Source organism: Camelus ferus, chromosome 14 (assembly GCF_009834535.1).
Source record: "Camelus ferus isolate YT-003-E chromosome 14, BCGSAC_Cfer_1.0, whole genome shotgun sequence".
NCBI classification, from domain to species: domain Eukaryota; kingdom Metazoa; phylum Chordata; class Mammalia; order Artiodactyla; family Camelidae; genus Camelus; species Camelus ferus.
The window spans coordinates 20,483,654-20,504,712 of record NC_045709.1 but is presented as its reverse complement, the minus strand read 5'-3'; the positions used below and the strand labels follow the sequence as shown (position 1 = coordinate 20,504,712).

The 21,059-nt window shown below is 42.5% G+C and overlaps 1 protein-coding gene and 1 long non-coding RNA gene across 3 annotated transcripts in view; one reads left to right on the top strand and one right to left on the bottom strand.

Moving 5' to 3' along the window:
• The window catches only part of LOC116668591 (protein POLR1D-like), a 36,354-nt gene that overhangs the window by 3,174 nt on the left and 12,121 nt on the right, over nucleotides 1–21,059 (top strand). The gene's annotated exons all lie outside the window — the stretch shown is intronic.
• The window catches only part of LOC116668593, a 47,136-nt gene continuing 26,656 nt past the window's right edge, over nucleotides 580–21,059 (bottom strand). Inside the window, exons 4-5 of one of the 2 annotated variants that reach the window (XR_004325794.1) lie at nucleotides 9,034–9,148; nucleotides 580–703 (exon numbers count right to left, since the gene is read on the bottom strand). This is a non-coding gene — a long non-coding RNA (uncharacterized LOC116668593). Of the gene's footprint in view, nucleotides 704–8,552; nucleotides 8,946–9,033; nucleotides 9,149–21,059 lie in introns of those variants that run through there. The other variant, XR_004325795.1, reaches the window with a different exon arrangement.

Below are 21,059 nucleotides of genomic sequence, written 5' to 3'. Positions count from 1 at the left end.
CAGAAAAATGTCGGTTGGAATTAACAGGGAGGTCGCTGGGCAGCTGGCAGCATTAGTGTAGTGCCTACAAAGACATTAACACTCGCACAGAAGAAGGGCCTAGTGTGGGTTTTCCAATAAAGCAAATACACCGTAGGACACTGGAGACTATAAGTGGGAGCAGGGGTGGACAGGGAAAGATCAAAATTACGAGGCAAGGATCGGGAGCATTCTCCCACAGTGGCGGTGAGAGGTGCCAGGAAGCCAGTGTCAGTGGAAGGACGTTGGCCCTTGCAGATGTAAGCAGGTCCTAAAGGGGTAAGTGTAAAAGTGACCACAAACGTCTTTGCCTCTTCTAAAATTTTGCCTGTGAGTAGTTGGGTGGGGATAGTAAACAGGATTATTTAAGTGAAGTTGAATACTTAGGAGGCAAGGCCTGTTAGGAGATGAAAGCCAAGTTTAATGAGTTGACACAGTGGAGCAGAAGTAGTCAGTGACAGTGCACAAGGGAAACCCACTCACCACATCTCATGGTCTCACTGCTCCTAAAAGGATTTTTCATCACTGATGATGTAGCATTCAGTCTTGAATCTGTTTAGGGTCACCGTAAACTCGGGTTCATGCAGAACACCTTCACAAAGCAGATGGGTCAAAGGAAAAACAGGGCAGGGCAGGCAGGATATCCAAGAGTCACATAGATGTGGGAGAAACCTTTGCAAAAAGTCTGTAGGAACATGAGAGAAGGCAGAATTGGTCTATGAAAAAGTGAAGGAGATACATAAAAATCATATTTATCTGTATAAACTGAAAAAACTTGATCAGGTGTCTCTGATTTGCTCTCTAACAGCATTTCACTCTAAGTAAAATAGTATTAATGGCAAGCTCAGAAATTCTGTTCAACTATAAAGTACTATGCCTTTTAAGGAGCCAATTATTAAATAAAATGATTATATACCAAAGGCTTTTAATATATAATGATTTGAGTACTTAACTAGCACTTTCCATTTTCAAAGCACTTTACAAACTAATTATTCATAAATTGCATATAGCTGTAACATCTAAGTGTTCTAATTAGTTGTTACAACACATAGGTGCCTACGAAATCTCTGGAGATAAAAAGGTGTCTGTACAGGAAGTGGTCCAATCAGTGCCATTCTGACCCAAAGAGTGTCTTACATTTCTAGAAATATGAAAGCTTACCAAGTTTTATGGCCCACCATTTCCCACCTTTCTTTTTGTTAACCTTAAACATGTTATTAAGACTATAGCCAGTCTCCAGGTCACTGAAGTCATCTTTTTTAGTTAGCATGATTTAGAGCCAATCTTTGTAATATCCCTTAAACTGGACTTCTAGGGAATTTGCCTAAATCCACCAGTCTCCTTTCAAGTACTTAAAAAGACCCCAAATCCAACCCTTTAGTGCTCAAATTCTTAATGTTGGTTTTCTTTTGCATTTGAAAATTTATAAACTAGTTACTGACTGGTCTGTTTTTTTTTTTTTCCACGATGAAATTCCTTCCAAACCCACATTTTTGGATCTCTATGCAGCAAACATGTACACCTCAGAAATGATGGAGATAATGAGAATATAATGAGTCTGTCTGAACAAGCCCTCTGGTTTTGGAGAGGGCAGACAAGAGCAGTACACTTGAGAAAGATACGACAACAACTCAAGACACATTTACGACAAAGCATCCTAATGTGCAGTGTAGGATATTATCTGCTGAATACAGAATGGAATTGGCGAGGACACTCTTGAAGCAAAGTTGGTCTCGTGCACACCCACTCTGCCAGCCACTGTCCTAGGCACCGCAGAAAGCAAACAAAACAAGCTATCTGCCTTCCAGCAACGCCTGGAGTACTGAAGTAGGCAGACGTGTAAAACAGTGTTCCGGGATAAACGGTTTCCTCCTTCCCGGTAGGAAGAAGCTGTTAAAAGATTCTTGAGCTAGGGAATGCCAGAAAGGTTTCAATTTTCCATGCCTGTGCAGAATGGATGAGTGGAAGGAAACATGGCAGACAGCGGCGAGTGGGGGGCATCCGTAACAGTCCAGGAGTGACATAAAGGGGAATGAGGTCAAAGGACAGATACCAAAAAACTGCTGGAAAAGAATTTAAATAACTTGGAGGCAGACTCCAGATAGGGGTCAAGCAGAGAGGGTTGAACATGGCCACGTATCTTTCACCCCTCTGTGTTCCTGCTGCTCCCTCACAGCCAAAACCAGGATGGCAGGATTTGCCATCTCCCTCCCTGCCCGTCAGAAGCCCACCCCTACCTCCTTCCCATACCCGTGTCAGAAGAATCCACATCTTTAACAAGGCCAGGACTCCAGGGCCATAGATGTGGAAGCTGGAGGAGAGGGAGGAGGCCAGGCAGTGAGTGACCAGCTCTTGCCGCTGTCTGCCCCCAAAAACTGGCTTTTCTCAGAGGGAGCACTGTATTCATTCATTCATTCCACAAAATCACTGAGCGCACGCTAGATGCAGGCATGGCTTAAGTACACGGGGGACAGCAGGGAACAAGTTGCCTCGTGTGCACTCTATTTTCTACTGGCAGAAGTAGAAAATAAAAATGCATAAATATATAAGGTAATTAAGGTAGTGATGTAAATGGGAAGCAAATCCTGGGGTCTGAGTAGTTAAGGAAGGCTTTTCTGAGGTGACATAGAAAGAGACCAAGGAAAAATGAGAATATGCTCAGAATTTTCTAGAAGAGGAAATTAGATTATTCAGCAACAAAAGAGCAAAATTAGGAACCTTTTAAAAGGAATAAACTTTCACCATTGTATGTGTGTGTAGTGTTTATTAGTGCCTGGATTTATATCACTTACCTTTAATCTGTATATGTATTTACCTAATAATTGTAGTAGAGAATTCGCATTGCCGTGCGGGGCCGTAGGGTGTCACTGGACTTTGGGATTGGCTAACATGGTATGTGTATCAGGAGAGTTGATTTTAATCTTGGTTTTGGTATTTTTGAGAGAAGCGCATCTTTCTTAGAAGCAGAAGTGGATGAGCTTGGGATCCTGCACGTCTTTTCAGGCCAAGTGGCTGCGAGGCAGCACAGCATGGGCGTAGAGAGCTTACTGCACTGTTGGAATCACACTGCCGGAGCCTTGCCCGGCACTAGACTTCTTAGCTCTGTGACCTTGGACGAGCTGTTTGACCTCTTTGTGCCTGAGTTTCTTCATCTGTGAGATTGGGATAACAACAATACTTACCATATAGGGATGTTATAACTATTAATTTAGACAATAGAATCGAAGCACTGAGGACACCGGCTATGTAGCACGCTCTCAGTCAGTGTTACTAGTAATGTCATTATTACAATGTCACTAATTGTGTCCAGCACGCTGGTTTCTTTCAGATTTCTTCTGGGTGAAAACTTAAAACACCTTGGCATCCTCTGCAATTTTTTGTTTGTTTCTTCTGGCCCAAGGCAGCACTATAATATAAATTTGCAGACCCCTGTATGGAAGCTTATCGGTCTGCTAAAGCCATTGCTTTTAAAAAAAGATAGTTTAAAATAGCATTCCTAATAATTGAATATAGATAAAAATCAAAGATAAATGGATTGTGTTTCTCCTTTTGTCACAAACAAGTGGAGATTCTGATGGAACCTTCATAATCTTCCCCAAGCTTCAAGACAGAGGTTAAGCGGGAAGGAAAAGCAGGTTCTGTAGCAGATGGATACCTGGCTGGGTGCCAGGTATCTGAATATTGATAGGAAGTCAGGGCCCCAGCTATGTCAGCTAAGCATAAACTTGCATATAATAGAATATATTGGTGCTTTACCTACTGATTCTCAGCAAATGTCACGTTTGCTATGCCAGGCTCTTAGTAAACGTCAAAAAGAAGAGCTCCCTGTGTGCTTCCCTCAGCTCACCACGCGGGCTCGGGTCAGACCTGAGAACAGCAGCAGACAGTGCCTCAACCAGTGCTGTCAGAAGGGCTCTCAGAGAAACTCGGACTGACCAGAGCACCTAATCAGACAGGGGCTGGACCAGCTGGCTTTATAGGTTGGGGTCTGGAGGGGTTTGGGTTTCTCTTCTTCAAGGCTGAAAGAGTCTTTGTTTGAAGGGACCTCTCTCGAGGCAGCCCCGTGTGCAAGCGAAGTGTGAGGCTCTGAGGGCGGAGGGCCTGGTCTCAGCGTCAGCTTTCCCGCTTCCTAACTTGCGGGCGTGGGAGCGCAGCTTAGCCTTTCTGAGCCTCGGTTTCCTCATCTGTAAAATTGGTTTAATAATAATACCTACTTTACACATAAGGTTCCCATGGAGAATAAATGCAGTAAAGCACAGTTCCTAGCACACTGAAGCCCTCGGACATGAGCCGTTACTTTGGTGGTTGCTGTACTGGCTGCCTTTTAAGGTGGCAGTGGTGGCTAGAACAGCAGCCTTCGCAGGACTGGCTGTGTCCCGGCCTGTCGCGTCTGGCACGGCCCCAGCTGGGGCCCCTTCACACTTCTGTCAGATGTACCCAGCTTGCTTCCAGGTCTGGGCCTTGGCATGTGCCCGTGATCTGTCACAGTGGACGATGACAGGCTGGGACTGTCAGGGAGGAGTTCATTAGGCAGAAGGTGGTCATGACCCAGGCAGGCAAAGATGGGGCACCAACGTGGTGTCCTGCACAGTAGGGACCAAGTGGATCTTAGAGGAATCTAGCAGATGGTAGGGGAGTCCAGAGAGGTCCCTGAGCTAAGAAGAGTTGGGTGTGTTGTTTATACACATCTAAGGAGGCGGGGCTGGGTCTGAAAGGCCAGGGGTGGTTGCAGTTGAGTGCGTCTCACCTTGGGGAGCACCGGCCCCACGGCAGCCACTGTCGGTGTTGTGAGCACCTGCTCTACTCTGCGTCCCTACCGCACGGTTTGAGGTTTGGGGAGTTCACTGATCATTAACATTTCAAAAAGCAAAATCTAATAGGGTGAACTGATGTAGAGTTGCATAGGTTTTATTTTGCCAAAGAAAATTAACTGTGCTTTGGTGGGAAATTGTCAGAAATCACAGTCTTTACATGGCCAGACAGCACATGAAGGCCTCCAGTGTGTGTTTTCCAGTACCACCAAGCAATGAACTCAATTCAGTTCTGACACTCTCTGCCTGGAGACAGTGTCAGATCTCATTGGTTTGGGGATCAGTCCCACCAGACTGTGCGCCTGCCCACCCCCACTTCAGCTGCCAATCGCAAATCCAGACTGTGACCTGTGCTTCTGACCTACTGGCTATAAACTGGAGGTTTCCACAACCCCCTCCCTGGGTTCAGTTAATTTGTTAGAGTGGCTCACAGAGTTCAGATAAGTGTTTACTTGTATTTATCAGTTTATTGTAAAGGATATGGATGAACAGCCAGATGAAGAGGTACACGGGGCATGTAGAAAGGGTGTGAAGTTTCCATGCCCTTCCTGGGCACCCTGCCTCTCCTCGAATCTCCAAGTGCTTGCTTACCAGCCCGGAAGCTCTCCAAACCCTGTCCTTTGCGGTGTCATGGAGGCCTTGTTACACAGGCATGATTGATTAAATCATTGGCCATTGGCGACTGAACTCAATCTCTAGCTCCTCTCTCCTCCCCAGAGGTCTGGGGGTGGGACCAGAAGTTCCAACTTTAATCACAAGATTGGTTCTCCTGGCAACCAGCACCATCCTTAGGTTTCCTAGGGGCTTTCCCAAAAGTCATGTCATCAACATAGCAAGACCCCATTACAACTCTAATCAGAAAATTCCTAGGGTTTTAGGAGCTCTGTGTCAGGAACGGGAGGAAAACCAAGTGTATATTTCTTACTATAAATCACCATATCATAAGGTGAAAACAGAATTAAAAGAAGCATTGTACAATTTGACGTCTGTTGAGCCATTCTTATCACAATAGCTCCAAAATAAGATGAACAGACACTTCCAGTTTTCCCTTGGATCCTCACAAGCATTTGGTCCACAGCTCTTAATTTCTCACCAGAGTACTTGGTAAAATATATGGGATCTCAGAATAAATTTTGACTGGAACTCAGATTCCAAGATAAGGATCACATATCATTGAGATTCCTCATCTGAAGTTATTTCAGATCCTGATTTGCTTGCTTAAACTCGACTCTGCATACTGAAGCATAAACCCTGCTGTCTGGAATACTTATTCATAACTGATTAATGTGAAATTGGGGATATAACTGTCAATTATTAACTCAGTCCCTGAAGATGAAGAAGAGTATAATCGTTGCGTGTTTATCAAAATAAAAAAGCCGGTTTTTTGTTCTCCATCAGAGCTTGTAATCTAAGCCTTCAGGACTTGAGTCTACAAATGTTTTGTTTTTATTTGTTTACATGGCAAAGATTGTACTTTCTCCTTAAATGGATGGGAAAAAATGGGGATTCTTGGGCCTTATGATTAGAAACGTCTGCTGCTGGCACATGAAAAGATGCTCAACATCACTAATCATCAGGGAAATGCAAATCAAAACCACAATGAGATATTGCCTCACACCTGTCAGAATGGCTGTTATCCAAAAAGACAAGAAGTAACAAGTGCTGGAAAGGATATGGAGAAAAGGGAACCCTCATGCACTGGTGGTGGGAATGTAAACTGGTGCAGCCACCACGGAAAACAGTATGGAGGTTCCTCAAAAAAAAAAAAAAATTGAACTATCATATGATCCAACAGTTCTGCTCCTGGGCATTTATCTGAAGAAAACAAAAACACTAATTTGAAAAGATATATGCACCCCTATGTTCATTGCAGCGCTATTTACAACAGCCACGATACAGAAGCAACCTAAGTGCCTATCAATAGATGACTGGATAAAGAAGATGTGTGTGTATCTGCCATGGACTATTACGCAGCCATAAAAAAGAATGAAATATTGCCATCTGCAGCAACATGGATGGACCTTGAGGGCATGTTGCTAAATGAAGTAAGTCAGACAGAGAATGACAAATCCTGTATGATTTCACTTATATGGAATCTTAAAAAACAAATGAACAAACATAACAGAAACAGTCATAGATACAGAGAAAAAACAGGTATCTGCCAGAGGGGAAGGAGCTGGGAAAGGAGAGAAATAGGTGAGGGAGATGAAGAGTACAAACTTCCAGTTCCCAAATAAATGAGTCAGGTATGAAATGTACAGTGTGGGGAATATAGTCAATAATTATGTAATATCTTTTGTGGTGACAGATGAAAACTAGACTTATCATGGTGATCACTTTGAAAGGTATAAAAATATCAAATCACTAGCTTATACCAGGAGCTAACGTAGTATTATAAGTCAATTATACTTCAAAAATAAACTCATAGAAAAAGATCAGATTTGTGGTTTCCAGAGGCAGGAGGTGATGAGAGAGGGAACTAGATGAAGGTAGTCAAGGTACAAACTTCCAGTTATCAGATAAATAAGTTCTAGAGTGTAATGTACAACACGATAAATATAATTAACATTGCTATATGTTGTGTATGAAAGTTGTTAAGAGAGTAAATCCTAAGATTTCTCATCACAAGGAAAAAAACTTTTTTCTATTTCCTTAATGTTGCTTCTATATGAGGTGATGGATATTCACTGAACTTACTGTGGTCATTATGTCATGATGTCTGTAAGTCAAATCAGTACGCTGTACACCTTGAACTTATAAAGTGCTGTATGTCAATGATATCTCAATAAAACTGGAAGACAAAAAAAAAAAAAAAAAAAAGCAGCAGCTATTCTGCTGGAAATGTCAGTCTTTAGAAGTGTCAGCCCGCAGGTACGTCACTGCCTGCTGCCCAGACTTGCAGCAAGCCAGCCAAGGGTTCCCTTTCCCTTCTCTTGTTCTAGTAAGTTAGTCCTCATCTGAGGGCCATGTGCTTCAGAACAAGCCAGGACATGAAGAATCCAACTGGGCCATTCCTGGCCAAAAGCAGAAGGCTTAACAGACACGTAACCGTGACTGTGAAGTAAGAAGACCAGCCAGGTGGAAAAACCAGTTTAGACCTCCTTCTAGGTAGATGGTGTTTTTCCCGTTTATAGAAAAAGAAACTGAGGCTTGTTGTGCCCAAGACGGCCTGACTCCCGAGGTTCAGCCCTCAGCGTCCATAGCGTTGCCTGTGCTAACCTCCCGCAGGTTCGTGTGAAGACAGCAAAGCCTTCCCAGAGCACGTGCGCCACCGCTCAGTCTGAGAGACTAAACTGTCGACCAGGGGTCCCTGTTTACTTCTCAATTCTGGCTGAAATGTGTTTGAAATAGGGCTGCTTTCTGTAGATGTTAAGCAGGAAAAGAGTCACTGAGTTAGAGACTATCTGGTTAAAAACCCAAATATGGGTTTACTAACGCTTGGTACATGAAAATACCATTTTCCATATTATTAAACTTCATTGTGGTTATCTTTAAATACATTAATTTTAATTTTCTAATCTATGTTGTGCCAAAGCAGCACCTGATCATCCTCAAAGTGCAGAAAAGATCTTCAAAGATGGAATGAAATAAGGGTGTGTGTGAGTTGAAAGGACCCTGGATATGGAGTCAGAAATTTCCAGGTTAGAATCAGGTGTGCCCTTTACCAACTGACCCTGGACAGGACAGCCTCCCTCAGCCTTAGTTGCCTAACAAATAAAAAGGGAACAATAACTTAAAAGGCCCTTCTGGGTTAGTGAGATAATATATCATGCTGTTAATCACTGTGCACGTGATAGATACTATTGTAGTATTTTTGTGTTTTAGTTAATAATTTAATGTATCAATAGTGTATACCCATTTCAAATTTTTCTTAAAATAATACCTTACATTTGTTCAGTGCTTTGTGGTTACAAAGTAAATATATATATAATTGTTTGGTCCCCATCCAAACTCTGAAAGGGTGGTGGAAATAGCTTCATTTTACAGGTGATGCAACCAAGATGACATATCATGGAGTCAGTAAGTGGCAGAGCTGGGGAAGTCCGCTCCTCACTGTATTTATTGTGGCTACTTCCTCGTTTTGTAAGGTGGCTTGAACATGTCCTTGATCCGAACCTAGAAAGTGGGAGCTGCTTAATCCCTCTTCTAAGAGCATCAAGGGACATGTATAAAGGTAGAACAGGTGCTGGGTACTTCTACTTACCTGAATTTTTCAGGTGAGAAATTCTGCTTGGAAGCTTGAACTGGCCAGAGCGTGTCCCTGTGTTGGTCACATCCACCAGGAAGCTGCCTAGCGGCCAACTTGGCATGGAGCAGACCTAGTTCACAAAGGAAAGCAATGAACTGTTTGAAAAACTGAAGAACCAGCACCCCTGGCTTTCTCTTTGCACATAGGAGATGGGGCTTCCGTATAATGTGTCATAATCATTGTTTCCCCTCATGTATTTCGTAAGTCCTGGCCATGTCAGGGGAATCTGTGCTGGCTGGGTCTCTGCCCTTCTCCCTGTCAGCCCTTTAAATTCTCACTCAGTTTCAAGGATTTGGTGAGCTCTGTCAAGCAGGCTGATTACTCTGATATCAGGTGCACTGTACACAGGAGATTTCCTCTGACTTGACCCTAGGAAGACAGAATTTCCTTTATAGTATTTGTACCGATAAATAATCCCTCAGCTTTTCATAGAAACAGAATTACACCAACAGATAAAAATTAACATTCTGGAAGTTTTTCTTTACAGAATAGAAATAAAAGAAGGAGATACTGAGACTAAAAAACGATTTGTTTTTGCCAAATTCAGTTACCTCAGTGAACCAGGTTGTCCCTCCCAAGAAACGTCAATACAAAGAAGGCCCCTTACAGCTCTGGCTGTTTTCAGTCCCCACACCGCATCTGTGAGCTAGGGCTTTGTCTCACGTCACGGAGAGGAAACGTGCTCAGAGGAGGCACGCATCCTGCCCAAAGCTCCTGGGCGGCTCGTGGGGGCGCCTCCCACTGTTAACACACTGCTTCCCTACATAAAACATAGTTTCCACGTTAAAAGCTTTTGATCTTTCATGCTTTGAAGTTAATAATTCAGGTACTTTTATATAGGTTTCATTTTTATATGATTAAGCAATCACAGCAAATTACTGCAGGAAACATTTTCCAAGCTCAGCAAGTTCCAGTTACCTTACCCCTGAACTCAGCCAGGACCTGGTTTCCTGTAAACCAAGGATGGATGGGGTTCCTTGTCTGTGTGTCAGAGCAGGGTTGTAGACATGCTGTAGCGCTGGTCCTTGCAACGTTATACTCTACAGGTAATGACCCTGAGCTAAAGTATTGTAATTATGGTCCCTCCTGACTCCTCCCCAGGATGGCTGAAACATTCCATCCAGGTTCTGGGGAGGAAGAGGAAATATTGATAATTGTGACTTAAATCCCCCACCCAAGGTCGGAAACTGTTCAGTTTGAGGCGAGTTGTTAAGCTCTCTAAACTATAATCTCTTTGGCTTTATATGATAAATTTAAACGAGATGAACTAACAGTCAGGAACGTCCTCTTACGTTTTCATAATACAGTATTATATTTAATGAATCCCTACCTGAACATTTTTATTCATTTTGGTTTCTTTCTTTGCCTATTAGAGTAAAAAGAGCCTTGTAAATACTTGGATTTGAGGCCTCTCTGAGAACACTGAGTGTATAGGAATTAATACAGAAGTTTAAAATATGGCCCGATTTCTATCAAGCAAATACTAAGGGAGAATTGTGAATTTAGGGGTTTTGATATCTCAAAGGAGCCGTGAAAGTATGGTCCCGAACATGTGTATTAAAAACACAGTGCCCTTTTTTGTAAGCATACATCACACCTTGGGAGCAGGCCAAATGCTGCTGTTTGTGTCATCAGCACGATCTGTCTCTCAGAATTTGCCCTGCTCTCCCAGTTGGGTACCTGTTCCATTTTTAACCCAGTTGTAAACTCTTCATTAGCACTGCTCCATCCACTCAGCCTGCAGCTGCCATTCCACCCCTGAGGACGGGTGCTGTTTCAGTAGCAGACAAGATGATCCTAGTATGTGCAGCCACTGAAAGTACAGCCATGGTAAAGGACAGGAGACTGCTTAAGTGTTTTGATATTTTGTAAAACATACAGCAAAACATTCACTCCAGAACGCCCTTCATATTGCCTTTCTTGGTTATCTCATCACGTGTAAGTAATTTTCAAGTCTGAATAATAAACTTGATTTCAGAGTTTGCTAGTTCTTGGTTGTCTTGCAGCTGGTTTCTGATGCCACAGTTACCAACAATATTATTCTCTATGGGTTCTTTCTTTTGGCAGTGGACGTACTGTTTATATGGTCTGATAGAAGCGTGAAGGCTGGATGAATCAGTAATGGAATTTTCCATGCTTTGGGCTTTTCCCCTACAGCAGTTCGTCCCCATGTGCTGCTTCCTCCCCTTTGATGGTCTCTGCAGCCTTTCTCTGCACCTCTGGGGGCGTCACAGGTACACGCAGAACCGCACGTGCACAAGTGTGCAGTTTGGGCTGACTTTTCAGTGAGCCATCTAAGTTCAGCAGTACTCTGAACTTTTATAAACATTTTCCTCACAGAGACTCCACTCCCAAAGTTAAGTCTGTGTGTGTCTAACTGCTCAGTTCCATTAACTACTGCATTATAGAAACGTACAGGTTTCTTTCCCCAAAGCACTTGTGTGTATTATTACCTAAGATTTTTTAAAACTGGAAAATAAGATTGAAAATGGCCTTATCCTACTAAAATTCATTGTTATATACATTGGCCCCTGAAAGACAACTTGAAACTTGACACTAGAGGGTTTATAAAGAGGCACGAACTTACTGGCTAGTTTCAGTAGGTCATTTTGTATGGTAGACTCCTGTACTTAGTAATTACCGATGTAGAAACTGTTTTGCTTTTGTTTTGTTTTTTCAGAAACTCCCTGCCAATTTTATAGGGAAAACTACCATGTCTCTCCAAGCACTCCTTGACACCTAGAGTGTGAGGGACAGCACGCCCAGTGGTCAAGATGAGGGGGGTGCTGGTGGGCCACACGGTGGGAGGGACCCTGCTCTGGGGTGGGCAGCGCCCTCTGCTCTCACTGGCTCTTGGTCCTCTCTTATCTTGCACTGAGAGGCCCCCAGGCAGTTCTGAACTTGTGCTGGTGCCGAAGGCATGCAGGCTTTCTCTTCCTCCCATCTCGTTGTGCTTTACTGGACTTATAAGAATTAGAAGCATCAATATGTTTTCTTCCTGGGTTAAAATGGCTTAATTCAGTTGAAATGAAAACAGTTTTAAAAGCATGAATTCCTTAGGAGATCCTACACATTCTGGGACTTACTGTGTTTATTTTTTCCATCCCTGGGCCCTTAGTTCTGAGTACAGTTTCTAATCATTCTATGGATCAGACACTGGGATCAGCAAGGGGTGGACAGCTGGTTTCCTAGCACACCGCTGCAGCCTTGACACAGCTGAAGGAAACAGCTTCAGCGGGCTGACCAGACTGTCTGCTGAATAGGCCATCCCCAGGGCTGAGATCCAAGAACGCTGAAGCATTGTTCAGGGCAGCCTGCAGAGAACTGCAGATCACTGGTATGAAATAAAGCTCTTTTTAGGATTAAGAGCGTGATTTACAGACCATGCTTTTGGTGAGGTGGTTTTTCTGGTATGTGGTGTGTTTATCAAAGGACAGTGAGTCAAACGTCAACCCTCATTAAAGGAAACTGTACAGGCAAACCTCAGAGGCTTTATATTGTAATATTTTCTCTTGTACAGTTGTGATTTTCTTTTTCATTCTGAACAGTTATTTGGTAAGAGTCTGAATTTTATTTTTCACTTCTGCTTTTTTAGCCTTCTGCCCTGTTTTCCTATCCTTACTAAATCCACGCAGCTGCCGTAGTGGCTTCTCTTTGCTGTGATACCCAGCCCCCTTCCATCCATCTTTCTAGACATTAAACCCTTTTTTCTTTGCATCAGTTTTGTATGTCAGAGCATCTGTTCTCTTGAAGAGAAACAGAACGCTTTAATTATTTTGACCTTATATTCTTTGTCGGAGTATATTTCTCCCCACTGATCTTTTAGTAGGACATATATATATATACCTTTAAACTTAACTGACCTATCACACAGATATGCCATTCCTGGTCTGGTAAAATCCATGGGCTTTTCTATTTAGAATTTACTATTTTCTAAGTTAATTCTCCACCATCCTCACCCAACAATCATAAAGTTTTTTTTTTTAGTAAGAGATGCTTTTCTTCAAAACTCATACACAGTTTAGCATAGAACATTTAATTAGGCCTTATGAACTGAAAATGAATCACCATATTTTCTGAGTGTGTCTCCTTAATCAGGATTTAAGAATAAATACTTGTAAAAATACTTACTACTTTAAAAATGAGATCATTTCATTATGAAGTCCTTCCTACAATGAGCTGTCTTACAAACTAAGAAACAAGGTCTCCCTAAGAGCTAAACTAGCAGGGATCAGCCCGCATATTAGCTGAAGAAGTCATCTCCCCGTAACAGTAGCCCACCGCAGAGGCCACCTGCAGTGGGCGGCTGTGGGCATCTGAGAACGTCCAAGTCCAGGTGAAGGGACAGGAGTGCTGTCTTCACTACGGCCACACTTGTTGTGCGTACAGATAAGTGCGGGGACACGTGCTTTCCTGGCCCTCCTCTCACTGGGCTGCGCTGCTTGAGGGCTGGGTCTTGCTTCACTCTGGTCATAGTGTCAGGGTCCTCATCCCAGCTCGTTTTCTCATCTCTTTATCAATGAAACAGCAGTTACCTAGAGGAGTCGTGAGGACTGTAAGTGTAAGACACATGGCACACAGACACTGCTGCCATTACGATTTTTCATCATCTCCCCAGTGGTGCATATTAAGTGCCTATTATAGCAGTACTTCCTCAAACCAGGCCAGCTCCGTGCATCACAGACACGCGCAGACGCCCCGCCACAAGGGCTGGCGCTCAGGGCGAGTCCCAGCCCAGGAAACACCCTCCTTGTGTTTTGCCCTGCATCCCTGAATGAAAGGAAACTGGGGTCCACGGCGATGGGGGTTGTGCCCTGCTGACACCAGAGCGGACGTGGCTTTAGTGTGCAGGAAAGATTTGAGCCGCACAAGTGTTTAGAAGAGAAAAGACACAAGAACTTGTCAAAGCCTTCTTATCAGCATGAATACAACAGATTTTGCCATAAGAAAATAGTTTCCCAGTAGAGCCAAGCTTCCACTTGCTTGCTTGTCTTAGGATTTCCCTTCAGTGTTCTGGAGGTTCTTGTGACTTAGGACAGTATGAGGAGTGGTTGTACTTGGAGGCTGGCGAACATCTGTAATGTTAAATCATATTACTCGTACATGTGTACATGTGTACGTCTTAGAGAACGTACAAGTTTGAAACTGATTCATTAATCATTATTTTATAGGGAAATTTTAAAACATTCAAAATTTAGGTTTTCAATTTTTTAGTTAAGGTAATTTATATTTTGACAATATATTAAAATCTTGTCCATGTTGAATATTCATCTGAGTATTACCAACTCATTAACAGGATAATCAATGTGTGCAGTAAGTTAATCCTGTCACCTCATATTTCGCTGTCTTTTGTTTTTAAAAGTCATGGCTTTCCACGTTTTGAAGTTCAGCTGGCTTACAGTATTACACTGGCTTCAGGTGTACAACACAGTGAGTCTATACTTTTATACATTACAAAGTGATCTCTGCGGTAATTCTGGTTACCACCTGTCACCATACAAAGTTTGCACATTTAAAATTTGTATGGTAATGAAGGTATATTTGTCATGGTGGGAGGAATGAACATACTTGATGGTTTTTAGCTTATTTTATAACTTTCAGATGTTTAGAAATACGGTATACGGGCCTTTATTTGCCCCTGGTGGGCCAGGCAGACGGGAGCGGTCGGTCTGTAGATGCGGGCGGACGGGGAGACGAGGGGGGCGGGCAGAGGAGGGGCTCTCGGCCGCCAGCGCTGAGCACCGACGTCTCCCGGCGCGCCTGCGTGTCACCGAGAGATGGGGCTGAGAGCGTGTTAACGGGCGTGGACGGAGTGGGTTTTTACCCGCCCTCACAATGAAGCAGAAGAATGACGCTAGAGGCTAAGCACAGGTCCGTTACCCCTGATGGGAAGCACGCCAAGGAAAAGTGCTTTCTGGATATGAAACCTGGTGGAACTTTTCCAGAGAACTATTATTATTACAAATTTGTTGTAACTTTATTTTTTGTACTTTGGGGGGGGGGGCAGGGAATTGGGTGTATTTATTTATTTAATGGAGGCGCTGGGGATTGAACCAAGGACCTCGTGCATGGTAAGCAAACGCTCTACCACTGAGCTCTACCTCACCCCAGCCCTAGAGAAGTAAAGACCGCAGTCCTGACAGGAAGAGCCCCAGCTCTGCCCCAGGCGGACCCGGACAGCTGTCTCAGGGCGTTAGTCCGCGTCTGCCGTCTCCCCCGTGACTGTTAGGTGCTCCTGTTCAAGTGCGGCCGCCGCAGGAGGCGGGCGCAGGGGGCCTGTGGCCATCGACGCCTTCTGTCACGCTGCTTTGCCCAGTGACACATGATCTCACTTCTTCTCGTATGTCTTTGCCTTCCTTGTCTCTTCCATCTCAGCCATCATCTCCTCTTCTGGCTACAGATCCAGTCTTTTTATTTTTAAATCCTTGCATTTTTGTCACGTCCCACTCACACCCATTCATCCCCCAGATCTTAATTTATTACCTACCATGTGCCAGGCACACGGAAGATGAAGTTGAAAAGACAAGTTCCCTGACCTCTCATTTAGTCAAGTAAAAAACAACTCATATTTCTTGTGTCTTATAAAATACAGAACATTTGGATCCAAATAAGACACCTTATTTTATCCTCACAGTAAAAAAGTAAAAAAGCAGTCCACATCTTTGACTGGTCTTCCCAGCATTGCTTAAAACATTGTCTTCTTCTTTCTCTATGGTCCACGTTGGCATGAAATCAAAGTCTCATCACTCATCACTCCCTCATTCAAATTCACGCTCCTCTGTTGTTCTTCAGTGGCATAAGTTGTTTTTAAAAATTAAGGAACTTTTCTCATAACTCTCACTGTTTGCTATAAAGAAAGAAATATTGGGGCTTCTCTCCACACTGCCCCAAGTAATCCAGTATTTGTTTCTAAAGTACATGTTTGGGTCTTTCTTCAGTATACAATCCCTAATAGTAAGCCTCTTAAGGGAACGGTCTCACTCCCTGTATAAATCATCATCCCTTACAGAGGAAGGGCTTGATAGAGGCTGGCTAAATTTAACATAATGTACAGAATTAACTTCTTGTGCCTCTATCTTTTGTCTATGAATAATTACCTTCATTTCCCAAATGACCTCAATGTCCCTACTGAGTTTTGTCTTCAAAAACCTTCTCCATAATTTGAATTTTCTTACCTTCCTTTCAGCTGATACCCCAGACAATTTGATGTCTTCTGGAATTAAATAAGGATGGCCTGAATTTCTTCAACCAAACCTATAACTGAATTACTAAGTAGTGCAGAACCCAAACTGTCCTATGATACCTGCCAGTCCACGTGGTCACTAAACCACTAAACACTGCTGACTGGTGGTGAGGCTGTGGGCAGCTGTCTGCAGGTGCCCAGCAGTGACCGAATCATCGGTCCATATTTTTTTATCAGATGTTCTGTGGTCTGACATCAAATCCCAACTGAAGATCAAGTAAATTGTTCCACTGATCAAGTAAATTGTTCCATTTCTCCCTTCAAGCCTCATCACCCCATTATGGGAAGAGACGTAGATTGCTACAGAAAAGTTTCTCTTAGGTTCTACCCAGACCCCACCCCTGTGCAATGGCCCATCAGGGGCCCTCCCCGTCAACAGCAGCAACGGTGCTGCGCTCATTTCTGCCGATTTTCTAAGTGTGTGTGCATGTCACCGACTCATGCTTGTGTGAGCACATCGAGACCTTCAGAGTGGTGTCACACGACTCGTTACCTCATTTGAACCTCTTCCACCCATCATGTGATAGATACCATACGTTACAATTAGTTGATTAAAGTTGACTTTTTAAAGACTGAGGGAAGCACAAAACATGGAAGGCATCTAATGTTCAGCCTGTATTCGTAGCTCTCTGTCGTGGTCCATCCAGGCTGCTATGCTAAAAATGCCACAGACTGAGTGGCTTAAACAACAAACATTTATTTCTAACAGTTCTGGAGGCCAGAAGTCTGAGATAAAGCTGCCAGCAGATTCAGTGTCTGCTGAGGACCCACGTCATGGTTCACAGAGCCATCTTCTCCCTGGGTCCTCCGCATGGCAGACGGAGGAGACGGATCCCTGGGTCTCTTTTATCAGGTCACTGATTCCGTTCATGAGCCTTCCATCCTCATGACCTAATCACCTCCCAAAGGCCCCACCTCCTAACACCATCACATTGGGGGTTAGGATTTTAACATGTAAGTTGGGGGTGGGGAGCACAAACTTTGAGTCCATAACACTTTCGTTCACCGTTTGTCAGGAAGGTGTATGTTGATGTCTTTTTTGAGCAATTACTTGAAATTTAGCTTCTCGGATACTCTTTTAAAATCTCATTTTCTTATGTTCTTCGTTATTTCTGTTGTTTCATTTTCGTTGCCTTAAGTTATCTTGCTACCCTTTCTCTATACTGATATAGTTAACTCTCAGTTGATTCATGTGAGTAAAAAGAAACCAGACCCAGATAACTCAAAACTAATTTGTTTGACTTTGGATTTTAAGACGATTTTGCACCAGATTTGCGTTCCCACTCAGGTTTTATTTAAGCTGCTATTATGATCAGTTTACATTCCATAAGCATGTACCAGCTGGCTAATGGAATGAGTAGGCAGGCCCGAGGAAGCTGAACCAGGATGGAAAATTAGCTGTGGATAACACACATGTAGATCATTGAAAATTGATTGTAGCTTGTTCTTGTGCCCAGAAAACTATCTGCTCAATAACCTGGCTTTCTTAGATTTCTTGCTTGTATTGAACTGTATTATTCTAATATGATGAATTTGTTTTACAAAGAAACCTTTAAGATGTTTAAAGAATCTAAGTATAAAAATTATGGTACCTGAATTTGCGTCTGAATAATTTTTTAATTGTTCAAGTCCTCTTTGTACTTAGTTCTTATATGTTCTCCTACTGTTTGCTTTTCCTATATTTTAATTAGAGTTTACACTTGTGTTTCATGATCTGATTAAAAACTATCTTGCTTCATGATGCCGATGTTCCATAGTCGATCATTTAAGTATCTAGCCTCGGTGGGAATGCGCAGTGGGAACTGACTTCGTTACTTCCTTACCCACGAAGTCACTGGCGAGAGCCCCGGGAAGAACAGCAGAAGCTGCAGGAGTGAGGGAAACTACCTGACTTTCTGTTTTTCCCCCTTGCTTTTGAAGGTGATGTTATTTCAAGGACAGAACACATGATTACTAGAAGCTCTTGTTCTCCTGTTTGGAAGTAAAGCCCCGCCAAAGGAGCTTGTGCAGGATTTGGGGTGGGAGGGAGCAAACGCTCCACATTCTTCGGCTGATATCCGAGAAGCCCTCCGCTCCGCCTGCCCCTCCACTGCTCTCTGAGTGCGGAGGCAGTGGCGCCTCTGTCAGGCCTTTTTTTTTCCTTCTCCAGGACTTGCTGTGCAAATGTTGGTGGAGGAGACAGGAAGTATAAAGGGAAGATGGAGGACAGGGAGCCCTAAACATGTGGTGTCAGCAGTGTACAGTGTCCCCAGTACCTTCTTCCTCGTCTGAAAACTGGTTGTGATAAATATGTTGTCACGTCCAGATAGGATAGGACTACGCAAACCGTACAAAGTCATTGTTCAAACAATGACAAACACCTCACTGGGTCCACCTCAGTCATAGGCAGCCTGCTGTGGCCTGGGTCCCCACCTGTTACCACCTTTCATCACCAGTGAACTGGTCCACCCCGGGCAATCTTTCTCATACACCTTCTTTTCTCTTTGGTTGTAGTTGTAAATCAGATGGTAACTTTAATCATGGCAGGTAAAGTTAGTAACAGTTTTAGAGATGGTTTTAAGTGAAGTCACAACTACAGAAGAATCCACATCAAACTTCATACTCTCGAAGGTGACTAGAACAGGCCTACAGGATCTCAGCAAGGTCCCTGACCAGGTGTTGTCTGCTGCAGGCGTACAGCATTTCAGCTGCATATGGCACAAATTCGCTTCTATAAGCAAGTCCAGAAAGCTAAGCAAACATTTATAGTTTTTATGGGAAAATGCCTTCTGGTTTATTTGTAACTGATACAGTTTGTTCATAACTGGGAAACTGCCCAAGCAGATTTTTTTTCTCTGATGATTTTTAACTGTTTCTGTTGTCAGGAGAGATGGCACATGGGTGGACCCAAGAATGATTGATTTCCTTTTTTTTTTTTTAAACTACCACTCTAATTGATGGGAAGGTGGGGGTGTATTTGGAATATTTTTACCCTTTGGTTTTTTGTTTTTTTTTTTTTTTCACTTATGTCTATAAGGGTGAAGGAGGTTCTCTGCTTTGGAGCCAGATAGGATAAATTTTTCCTGAAATACTGTATGAGGCAAAGCCCTCAGATCACATCAACAGGATGTATTATTATTTTAAAGAGATGAGAGAAGAAGGATCTGTGGTGACCCGTTGCTCTCAGTATTACCGACACCAGGAGGCTGGGCTGAGAAACCTGATCTGATTGAGTGCAGGGTAAGAAGCGGGCACCTTGGTCAGTGATTCGGTTCTTCATCGATCATCAGTGGGCCCTCCCAAGACGAATCGGAAAGTATCCAGCTGCCAAGTTAGCTGAAATGGCATTCCTTAAAAAGATCTCACTATTAATAGGAGTTTATTTTTTTTAAGTGTAAGCTATAGAAAAATAGCCAGATACATCTGTTGAGGATTAAGAGGATGGTGAAATAGTTTGAAAGAATACTATTAGAAATATGGAGGTAAATACCAGGAGAAACAGGTAAAAAGGAGTTGCCATTGGTTTTTCTGGTGGCAGGGAAGGATGATGCAGAAGACTGATGCATTTCATTTTAAGTCTTTAAGTGTATTTTTCTCTTTAAGCCATGTGCATGCTTTGATGAAACAGAAATCAATATAAAATAAAACATTCCTACAAGCTAGCAGAATGGTAATACCACTTTAGGACTATGTGAATAGTACCCACAGTAGGTTATACTAGTAGTTGTTTTAATGTACAATCAGTATATAATTATCCAATTTCAAACTTTGTGATTAGATTTATAGTTGGCTGTCTTTGGAGTGCATTTGTTTCCAACCTTACACCTCCCTTTCTCTTAGCTGTATTATTTATATATCATAGGTAATACTAAAGGCAGGCATGGCCATTCTCCGATGTTACTACCCCCAGCATCTTGAATAGTATCTTACTTGTAGTAAAGTCTCACAGTGTGGTTGATAGGTCTGTTTCCTGGGTTTTTAAAAATCTCTTTCTAAAAATTATACAAATAATACAGATTCACTCTAGAAAACAAAAAATCTAAAATGCAGAGGCAAACAAAAAACTAAAAATAACCCCACAGCTCATCTTGCCATTTTGATAATATCCCTCCACATGTTTCCCTGTGCAATATGTATGTGTAAATAAATTTGAAATAAATTTATCCTATTCATACTCCTTTGTCCCCATATTTATATACGTAACATGTGATGAACGTCTTTCAGTGCCAAGTATTTGTCTTTGTTTTTAATGACTGCCTAACCTTCTGCCATGTGAATATGCCATGATTTATTTACCCAGCCTGTTTTTGGTAAATATTTAAGTTTTCTATTTTTCTTCTTTAGTTGTTAACAAGTTGTTGAATGAGTTTCCTTGCACATGCAGTTTTGCATATTTATTTGAATATTTTCTTGGGATAAAATGGAATTTTTAGGTCCACACATATGTTTTATTTTTATTTTTATTTTTATCATGTTGCCAGTTGTCCTCCAGAAATGGTATATTAGCTTCAGTCACTGTTAGTAGAGAAAAGAGTGTCTGTTTCTCTGCTCCCTCACTGACAAATGAGCAGAAACAGATTTATCATTGTTGGGTTAATTAGTATTTCTTAGAATAACAGTGCATTTGAACAGTTTTAGCATGGATATAATTTGTCATTTCTCCTTGAATTTTCTCTTCAGTGTTTTTCCCCTTTATAGAAAAAGGTTTCTTTTTATTTTTTATGTGTTCAAAACTACCTACGATTTAAAAACACGTTTA